Source organism: Venturia canescens, chromosome 3, assembly GCF_019457755.1.
Source record: "Venturia canescens isolate UGA chromosome 3, ASM1945775v1, whole genome shotgun sequence".
Classification (NCBI taxonomy): domain Eukaryota; kingdom Metazoa; phylum Arthropoda; class Insecta; order Hymenoptera; family Ichneumonidae; genus Venturia; species Venturia canescens.
In genome coordinates, this window is record NC_057423.1 from 25,511,099 (window position 1) to 25,521,985 (window position 10,887).

Below are 10,887 nucleotides of genomic sequence, written 5' to 3' on the forward strand. Positions count from 1 at the left end.
TCATTTTATAAATTAGGACACTGTTGTGCCCGTACATCGCACTCATTAAAACAAATTAAGCACTCTCAGCGCAAACGCAGGAATGGTGAAATATCGATGCTCCCGAACGAGCGCATCGACCCTCGATGTCAACATCGAAACTTCTAGAAGGAAATCTAGGTTATATTCGCACGAGAAGAGGAAACCCCCAAATCTATAAAATTATCGACTAACCCAAAATTCGACAGTCTTTGACGAGAATTGTAACGATTGGTCTCGAGGCAATAAAACCTCGAATTTGTAGCTTCTTAAATAAACTTATTGTTAACTTGTTGTAAAAGTATCGAGTTGGAGTTCCGCTCTTTTGGCCTAAATCCCTTAAATACTCGTCCTTGATAACTCGTCCCTTCACGACGGTCTTACCTTTCCCTCCATTTCTAATTTTGTTAACCCCAATTCCTAGACTCATTATGTCTATGTTTGCCTTTATTTGATTCATTGTTTTTTCATTTGATTGTTCTTCAATTGGGGTAACTACTATTTCCTTTACCCGGGATCTTTTAATTTTGTCGGCATACGTTTCCTTCATGATTTCCTCATTCCCTCTATTTGCTTTATTTCTTGTGTCTGCTGTTTGGGTATTTATAATTCTGTTGTTTTCTCATATTTTGTATATTTTTCGTGCAGGACTTCACTTCTTTTATTTCAGTCAATATTTCATGCATTCCATTAATCAACTCTTCATGAATACAGTTTTTGATCTTCTTTTTGATTTCCTGTAGCACTATCGATTTTATTTCTTGTTTAAATCGTTGCATTTCTTTTTTTATTAGTTCCTGCATTGTATTCTTGCCTATAGGCATTTCCTCCGTTTCAATTCGTTTTTGTTTCAAGAAATTCATTCCTACTAGTAATTTATTTATTTTTTGTTCGAGAGTTAGTTCCTCCTCTTCGTTTACTCCTTCGTCATAATCTACTTCTTCGACGCATTCCTCTCTCGCTCTTTTCACTCCCCTCTCTGACTCGACACTCGAGATTCCGTTATTCCTCACCCGTTCGATGATGTTTCCCGTACATTTCACTGCTCCATTGTGTGAGTTAATCCGTTTGTGTATATCAGCGCAGCTCTTATGGAAATCCTTCGAGCATTGCTGACATTCATATACATTTTTCATAATGAGTTTTTTACACTGTTTACACCTGATCTCCCCTTGTAAATCATCGGATTCATTCGATGACATTATGAATCTTTTGAAATGTTACACCATGATTTATCGTGGTAATCGTAACGCATAGAACAGTGTATCAGGTCGATAAAATAGAATGAAAATGAAGATCAAGATAGCCGTGAGGAGTAGTAGTAGTCGGTATAGAAGAACCACTAAGTACCCGAAGGCTAGCACGACGATGAGCAACTTCAGAACGTATGATAATGAGGTGTGTGTTATCTCACATTTCGTTGATCGATGACAGAGATCTATCATATATTGAGGCGGTCGGGGAATGGTCTAGACCGTAGTGTGTCTAAGTATGTGAGTAGTAGGTGGTGCACTATGGCGACCCCCACTCCTATCCCCACTCCTTTCCCCCACTAGGCCGAGCGGCCGGCGTTGTGGGTGAGAGGTTTGCGGGTGTGCGGAGGGGGGATGAGCGTGTCACCATAGCGCACCACCTTTTTTTTTTATTTTTCTCCGTATATATATATTTCAGCTCTTATTAATTTTAGAATTTTGGTTATAATATGGCACATAATTCACAATACATATAGTAGTAGGGGGGTATTTTTTTGTGGATATTTTTGGTTTTTCGTTCGTTTTCACGACGGCGTCGATGACCATGGAGCGGTGGTTTACGGGGTGTGCTGCTTAGATGGTCAGACGATGCTGTAACAGGGACGATAGAGACACCATAATGTGAGAGAGGCTCGTGTACGTTTGGGAGTGTTCAGATGGTTGATAAATAAGTTTTTGCCCCATACCTGTTTATGATCATTCTTCAGCAGGTTTGAACTCCAGTCTGTTGAGTTTCGTGCCGTGGTACAGCATGATTAATTTTTTGTTTGAGGCTGCCTCGCACATCTGCTGGAATAAACTGCTCTTATCTTCGAAAACTTTGACGAATCTTGTCGGTAGGAAGCATGTAAATGTGCTGTCCACGTCCATGGCAATTCGCTTGCCCCATTTCGTTTCGACGACACGGATACAGGTGATGCGGTATTCTTTGGCGAGTTCAAGCTCGGTCAGTTTTTTGACGGGGAGGAAGGACTCCAAAAGGCCTGTTTGATTGACGAGCATGAAATCCATTTTTCAGATCGAGTTTTTTTATGGCCACTGTTAAAGCGCGGAGTTCTGATATGTCGCGTATTCTGGCTTTAAACGTTGCAATATCGTGCAAAAAGATATCTAAGCGTACTTTCAATTCACGTCGTTTACTCATGCGGCGGCTTGGGAGCACTGTCTGATCATCAGAGAGCTCAAATGATTTAAACCTCCTGTTTGGTAGATTCATATCCCTACCTCGAATGCAGAAAAGAGCTGACAACAATCTTTTGATGCAGCATCTCCCCCCATTGCCACAGGGTGGCAGTGGTGGGAGAAATCCGACAATACCTTGGCGGAGGTATTGGTTTACCATGGCCCCGACCGTCGCTAGTATAAGTCAGCATTTATAAGATAATGAAATGTGAGGATGAGATCAGCGGCAATGCGCGTCTTTACGAGGATGATTTTTTGATACCGGTTGCTTTTCCCTCTTCCTGCTGCGCCACCGTTAATAAACCAGCAGTCCAGGACGTGGTGGTTCTGTACTCCCACAAGGCGATGGAGCGATCGTTATGAGAAAGCCATTTTTTTAATCTCACAGCGCCGTTGAGAGCACACTTGAACGAGGTATTTTTGTGTAGTAAGCCGTGAAATATGCAAAAAGTACTGCTCTCGGGAAGGTTACGAGACGGTGGTTCTTTGTCCTCCTCTAGATTTATAACGAAGCAGTCTGTTAGCTGTGTCAAATATGCGGTTGCATCAGACCCTCTTATAAACAGGCGATCGGATTGTACCGCGATTTGCTTTAAAGTAGCTTCGACCGCACGTAAAGGTGTTTCACCCTCGGACCAGTCTATACCGTGATGATTGCACTTTAGCCACGTGTTTTGTCGTTTCACACTAGGAGGCAGTACGCTATAAGCGCGAGGCGGTGATATGACCCAGTGTGCTAAGTAAGATGTTTTCACAGAGACCACGGCAATTTCTTTAGGCACGAAGCTATTATATTTATCCTTCAGACCTTGTATATCAACGACGATGTTCATGATGCCTCCCGACCGATGTAAAGTCTCAAGCATTGAGCGCCGACTGACGATGAGCGTTGAACGCTCTGCAGCTGCATTAGAGACAACAGCGCTGATCGTCAGCGAAATCTGATATCCGGCCCACGTCACTACTCGTACAATTTTCGCCGAAAGAAACCGGATAGGAGACAGACACAGGATTTTAAAACGGCGCGTGTGATTCTTGTTGAAAGCAACGAGACAGTCGTTAGAAGTAGCATTTAAAATTTTATTACCATGTAATTACCGAGAACGAGAGCAACAGTGCTGTATACAATGTAAATGCTTAATCCTGTAACCCCTGCCGATACAGTCATCTGTATCGGAAACCACACCCTTAGATTTACCACCCTTGCTGCTATACGCATTATAATACTCATGAACTATTTTATCGTTTCGCTGCAAATCATGCGAAAAAACATCTCTAAATCGTTGAATACCGAGACCAGTAGCCATATAATGAAGAAACATAACACAATACTGTCCACAACACTGCGAATTAGGGCCTTGGAGCTGAACCGTGTTGCAACGGAAGAGTCGACAGTTTCTTCGGAGATGCGCGAGATGCTGTGGGATGATTGGAGGTAGGCCAAAACTGTCGAAGAACCATCCGTGTCCATTTCGATCGACGTACATGGCCACCCAGTGGGCCCCTGGGCGTTTGTATCCATCGGTGTTAACCACGAATGCCGTCGGTTTCGTCCACACCTTCGGGATACGATCGGCCGGGTAGACGCCTATAGCATGCTCCTTTATGTTTTTGAGAGATTGTAAGATCTGAAGACTGTTCATGATTCGAGGGTTCTTTTTCCTCTTCGGTCCTGGCTTCAGACATACCAATGCTCCACGACGTGGTAGTCCTATACTCCGATAAGGAGGTAATCCGTTTGCTTTAACAGAGCCAGGCTTTGATTCTCATAGCGTTGTTCAGGGCGCATCTGTAGGCCTGTCTGTGATTTGCGACGCGGTGGTGCATACAGCATGCGTCGCTCCGAGGTAGCTGACGTAATGAAGGAGCCTCTTCATCATCTTCTAAATTTATAATAAAATAGCCCGTGAGCTGCGCCAGATACGATGATTTGTCAGAGCCACGCGTGAAAATCCGTGTCGCCTGGCCCGCAATCCTTTTCAGATTTGTCTCCAACGCTTGTAGCGATGTATCGCCTTTAGACCATTCTATACCATGGACATTATCGCGTAGCCACATATTTTGACGCTTTACAAAGACTGGTAAGTTATCGTCCGTATAGGGCGGCTTTACAATCCAGTGACCATAGTCTTCAGTTTTTACCGATACGACGGCTACTTCTTTAGGTATAAATTGGTTATCTCTACCTCTCACGCCCTGCACATCAATAACAATATACATGATGCCGTCTTTTTATTTGACCGTCACTCTTTGAATGCTCAGTGAAAACTGAGGGTGCTTTTCTCTCTCGCTCATCAACCGCTGAAATCTACAATGACCTGTCTGGATGAGTCAATTTCAAGCACATTATCATATTCAGCGTACACAATACAGTTAATCGTTGTAGGTAAAGACCCCGCGAAGCGTACTTCTATCCTCACGCTGCCATGCCTCACCAGATTCCAGTGAGTGCTGCTATTAGCAGAGAGATCGGGTGTCAGATCAAACGCGAAAAGGCAATGGCCGTATGGGTAGTTCAAACGCGAGATACAATTGCCGTCGTTGAGAAAGTGAATACCCGAGCCAGAAAATAACGTGTGATATGCATCCACATACATATTACTATCTGTGAAGTCTGTCTGCAGAGGTTTTGACGGTATCTGTTGGCCGTCTACATATAAAGAAAGATAATTGATCGAGTAGTGGTGAAAATTGAACGGATTTTTGCCATAATCACCGTTGAAAGCCTTATTATCGACAAAACCAATTATTATACGTTTTGGTAGTTGGCCCAGTATGACGTTATCAAGAGTATCGCCGTGTATTCCGGCGTGCATGGATATAGCTTTAACCTCGACACGCGTCAGCGGATATTTTGCTGTAGATTTAGACAGAGCTCTCGCATGAGACAGGAGTATACCGGGCGCTATCTTAACGCGTCGCACGATTAGCGATGCTTCTGTAATGCGGATTTTACAGTTTTTCAAATCAGTCATGAGACAGAAAGCGCTATTGTTCTGCACAAGTCGCAAACGCATCTCAACACCGTTCAGCAAAAACCTTTCCTGATTGAAGATATCGCAATGCAGATGTCCAAGAAGATCGATCGTTCTATCCTTGCCTAATGCATTCCGTCTCTCTACAAGTCCTTTGTTACCATCGCCCTTATCATCCATTGCTCCCTCTGTATCGCTATACCATAAAGCGCTCGTAAGATGCGAGGTCTTCGCGGCGTACGCGTAGTTCAATAGAGTTTCAATATAAGCTCTATAAGCATAAGCATTGTTAGGAGGAGACACAAGTTTTTGATTCAAAAATACATCGATCTGGCTGAACATTGAGTGTAGGAGATTATTGACAGGTCCTACATCGGGTGATACGCCCTTGTCTTTTTATAATCTGGAGCATCTATCTTAACGCGTATACTTAGCATTGTATGCGCGAGATCAATGTACTCATCCCCCTGGCCTGGGACGACAAATTCTATCGGTGAATCATCCGTCAGCGATGAGATTGGTTTGTAGTATACAGCGTGTGTCCCCTCGATCGTTGTCTGGGTTGGCGGTAATGAAAATAATTCAAGCTCCGACTTAAGACACTCGCACGAGTGCGCGTGTAGGAACGCCATTTTTCAGAGCGCAGTTTAAGCAAAAATATCCGTCACTGTTCTTGGTTTCTTGTTACGTCTCGTGACGCGTGGTTTAGCCGATGATCTTCTACCTCTCACAGCCTTCTTCCTCTTCTTAACACACTTCGTTCTCGCGCCACCGCCACTTGAACGTTTTCGCGATTTCACTGCCTTTCTTTTCACAGAGTTGCGCCGTGATACGCTCCCCGCAGCAGAATGCATCAGTTTATTAATTTTGCTGCCTTTATAGCCGGAGCCCTTCATGAGCGATGTAATTTTTTCCTCAGCTTTACGCCTCAGGTTTTGTCCTGATTCGCGCAGACGCGTTTGAAACGCTTCTCTCGGTTGTATGCCGGAGTTAACGACATCAGAGGCCATGTTAATCGCCGAGCGAAGCGCCTCTCTACCAACAGTCCGAGCCCCCTGTTTCAAGAGAGGTATGATACGTCGAAAGAGACCCCCTAAAAAACTTCCAATACCATGACCTCGCTGGTTTGGTGAGCCGATATACACATTGCTGATACCGCCATAGCCTGTTCGAGCCCCACTCCCCGTTTGCATGTCGAAGTACTCGTCATAGTAATCCATTGTAGATACACCCAGGTCAATCTATACGTTTGAACTGTAGCGTCACCGTCAGCGTCCCGTGCTCGAATGGTATTGGCTCGCCAAACTCATCCCTTATATCAATGGTTATTGTTTGAAAACTAGTATGTAGTAAGGAAATATAACGCGGTGGCGAGAAGCTTCTTATCCTCACAGATCCGTAATTATGGGCATCGGCGATAGTAACAGGCACAACACGTAGCAATGGTGTGCGAACATCACCGGTAATATAGGGCTCACAGATATCGGTATAAACGTACATCATGTTGGGGGTCCCGTTGGCTAAATTGGCAGGCCTCTGAGCAGTGTATCCTCCACGGGGTACTACTACGCCTCCTGTTTCGGTGAACCCTAAAACCTTGCTCAGTACGTCGGAGAAAAAAAAGGTATGCTCCAGGTTCTTACAGGATTCGCAGACGCGCTTCACCGTCACATACCCGTTGTGGGCATACTTGAATTTCAAATGGCCCGTGACATAAGGTATTTCGTTAATAGCCTCGAGCAATGTCCCTATGCTATGGTGTACGCCGGGCGGCACACAGGCGTTATCTTCCTTAAAAGCAAACGCCGTTGAAACACCGGCCGCCAACTCGCGCTCGATAGGCACGTACTTCACCGGGGTACCAGCAGGCTGCCTCGTTGTCACACTCAGGAGGTTTCGCGCGCTCTCGACAGGTACGTACTTCGTTGAGATACCAACCGCCTGCTCCGTTGTCATATCCAGAAATTTTCGCTTGCCATCGGTAGGCACGTGTAAAATGGTTGCGGGTATATGGATCTCAGCTAATGAAACAGCCCAACTACCGTGAAGAGACATACGCTGCGGTAGATGTGTGGTATACCGTGTTGTTACATTATCGGGATAATAATCCATACTACTATTGCTAGGCAAAACCATGTAAAACTCGTCTTTCATTTTAACGCCCGCTGTTTAACCTGCTTTGTTTGCACTCTCGATAGCTCGGGCTCATAAAATATACCATCAATATCCTCGTCGTGGAGATCGTGCAGGAAGTTTACCGCAGGGCAAATACCGAACGACACACGGTGAATCTTGAATAGCTCGCTACTCCAGCCACCTTCGTAACCTTTTGGAAAGGCCGCCTTCGCGCTACTGATACGCACAATGTCACCCACCTTATATTTAGGGAGACAATGCTCTGGTCTTTTGTATCGCTGTATCAGGTTATTCCGAGCCCTAGCGGCTGTAGCAAACGTCACTGAGACGGGCTTCATTTTTATAGCGCTATGCGTAGAGTTGTTGTATGCTGAAACAATGCTCTGTAGAACGTCGAGGTAGCGTTTTTGCCGGGAATACGTGAAATAGCGCCACATTCTCTCCTTCAGCGTTCTATTGAATCTCTCGACAATAGCCGCTTTGATATCGGGGTTTCTCGCAATGCGAAACTGTATGTCTTTTTTCTTTAGGAAATCCTGAAACGCAGCACCTACGAATTCTTTACCTCTATCCGTCTGCAGATAAACGGGTGATCAACCGTTGCTATTTTTTTTCTTAGACAAGATGAGATTAAGCGCTTTAGCCACAGATGCGGCAGATTTGTCGCGTAGAGGTTGAACCCATGCGAATTTACTGAGAGTGTCTATCACAACGAGTAGATAAACATAGCCGTCGTTATAATCTTTAATTGAGCGAAGATCTACCAGATCAGCTTCCCAAAAATCATCAATGTTCCGTACGTTATAAAAACGTCGCGGAAAGTGCTGTCGCACGGGTTTGTGTTTCGTGTAAGCATCCTGTCCCTCAAGCCACTGCAGAGTCTTCGTTCTGGATACTTTTTTCTGACGTGCCAGACGTAGCAGTTTAGTAGCACCTGAAAACGATGCTTCATGGGATGGATTAAAATACACTTTTTCCAACGTTTTCATATTTATAATTTGAGGTTAGCCCAGGTTACATGTCTTTTCTTATGATATTTATTAGGATAACCGTTGCCGCTCTGCCCTGCGTTATCTGATTTGCTATCGCGGCCGCTGAAGAACGGCGACTGACTCGTCGCACCTGTACTGTCGCTGTTTGTACTGCTGTTGCTGCTCTCCTCGAGCTGCGACGGTCGTAGCGTTGAATTGGCCCTTGTCTCCTGCCACAACGCGTCATTGCCGATGAACTCCCGCGGTGTCTGTATTGCTCTCAGAAATTTAGCGAAAGCACCACGCCCCGCCGGTTTAGATATTTTTCTAGCTCTCATGGCGTCGTTCACAAGATCAACAATATTCGAGCCCTGTATCGGGCTACCCTCAATCGATACGACTCCTCCGGAATCCCAAGAAAAATTGCTGCGTGGTGCGCCATGTAAACGGCGGAGCAGCAACTTCGCTTTAGTGTGATATTTGGCTGGTATGCTTTCAATTATGACGGAATCGTTCATGCCGTTACGAGTTTCTCCTTTTTCACTTTTATCATAATTAGACGTCGTTGCATGGTTGTTCTTCATAAGATCGCTGTGTTGTCGAGCTCTCTCGTCATCAGAAAAATGGAGATAACGCTGTAGCACAACCAGGTACGCTGTCCATTTTTCCCTCTCATTCTTGTAGGTATTAGAGTTCAAAATTTCATTCATCTCCGCGTCCATTTTTCCCTCTCATTCTTGTAGGTTTAGAGTTCAAAATTTCATTCATCTCCGCGTCCAGTCTGGATAATACGGTATCAGTAGATTGTGGCGGTTGTGCCGAGGCGTTCCAGCCGGCCGTTGGCTGTCTCTGGTTTTGCATGCCCAGCTGTGCCACATGCTCTTCAGGGATTAGAACCATTTTTCTCGCGTGCTCCATCATCCCCGTCCGCCAATCAGGCTCGATAGAACAGTGCCTAGTATCGGTGCTAGTAGGAGCGGTAGAAACCCGCCGCTCTGGATAACAAAACGTTTTTTACTTTTCCAGCAGCCTTTTTTCGCGGCTAAACGACGGAGAGCGGGAGCGTGTCGTCGTAGCTTTTTTCGCTGATCAGCCTCCAAAGGAACGTTACCACAAAGAACGTTCAAGGCACACTCGCAGATACAACGGACGATGCTTGGGTCCGCTTTACGCAGGACAGCCTCGCGTTGCTCTTTATTGAGATACTGAAGAGCCCGTAGTATCGTCACGTGCTTTTTACGGAGCGGTGCACCGTTTCGCTCCATTACGCGTGTCAAACTGTCTAACCTCTCGACGTATCGCCCCTTTTAGCCGATTTTTTCGACCTATAGGGATGGGGGGTAGCGGTGCCTTTAAGAATATACCACACGCATAGACCAATACAATAATAAGGGTGGGAGGTGTTTCCACAGGTGCTGGGTCCTTGCGTTATCTTGTTTGCTCGCTGAAGTGCGCTCAAAACGATCATGCATTTATCACAGTACGATAACCCTTTGGGCGCCATTACATGCGCTGAACTGGTAATTCACCAGCATTGCATCCGCTTTTAAACTTTTTCCGCGGTACGTAGACAAAATGATGGGGGTCGTCGGTAAAAATACAGGTACGGAATCTACAGTTGTCAGGCGTCGATTGTTTCAGGTCGAGTAGCAAATAACCGTGCGGCTTGGATGTTGCGTCGTGGTACGCCTCTTGTAGGAAACGCGGGTTTTCAGGATACACCTGTCGCGCGAGATGCTGAATTTGAGCACGATCACGGGGATTTTTGAAAATCACTATATAGTTGGCATTCAGCGAGATATCTCGCTGGCCGTGTCCTTGATGGAATAAGTTCTGGGTAATAAAAATAACGCTCAGATTTTTATGATGACTGCCTTTGGTGAAAAGGTCCACAACATTGTTGTTAGATGCCTCGCGCATCAAATCATCGATTATGAGAAGTTTTGCGCGAGGGTCGTTAGCATAATCAGCACTCTGAGGTAGACCCTCATGGAACTCTATTGATTCACCATACTCCGTGTACGCTGACTGCCACTCGGAGTAATAGAAAATGACTCTGTCAAACGGCTCACTGTTCATCCGTGAAATAAATTTTAAAAACTTTTTTACAAAGTACGTTTTACCGCAGCCTGTGGGACCACAGATCATTGAGGTCCAGGGATGCTTCCACCGTACATCCATCTGCGCGAATGACCACGTTTCCTGCGGGGCGGTATAATATAAAGAATTCGAGCAGTTGAAACATGTATAGAGCTTTTATTTTCCGGTAACAGTATAAATATTTTACAGTAATAACATAGATATTTTACAACGCTGCTTAACAATGTTTAAAGCGAGAGTTTTTATAAACTA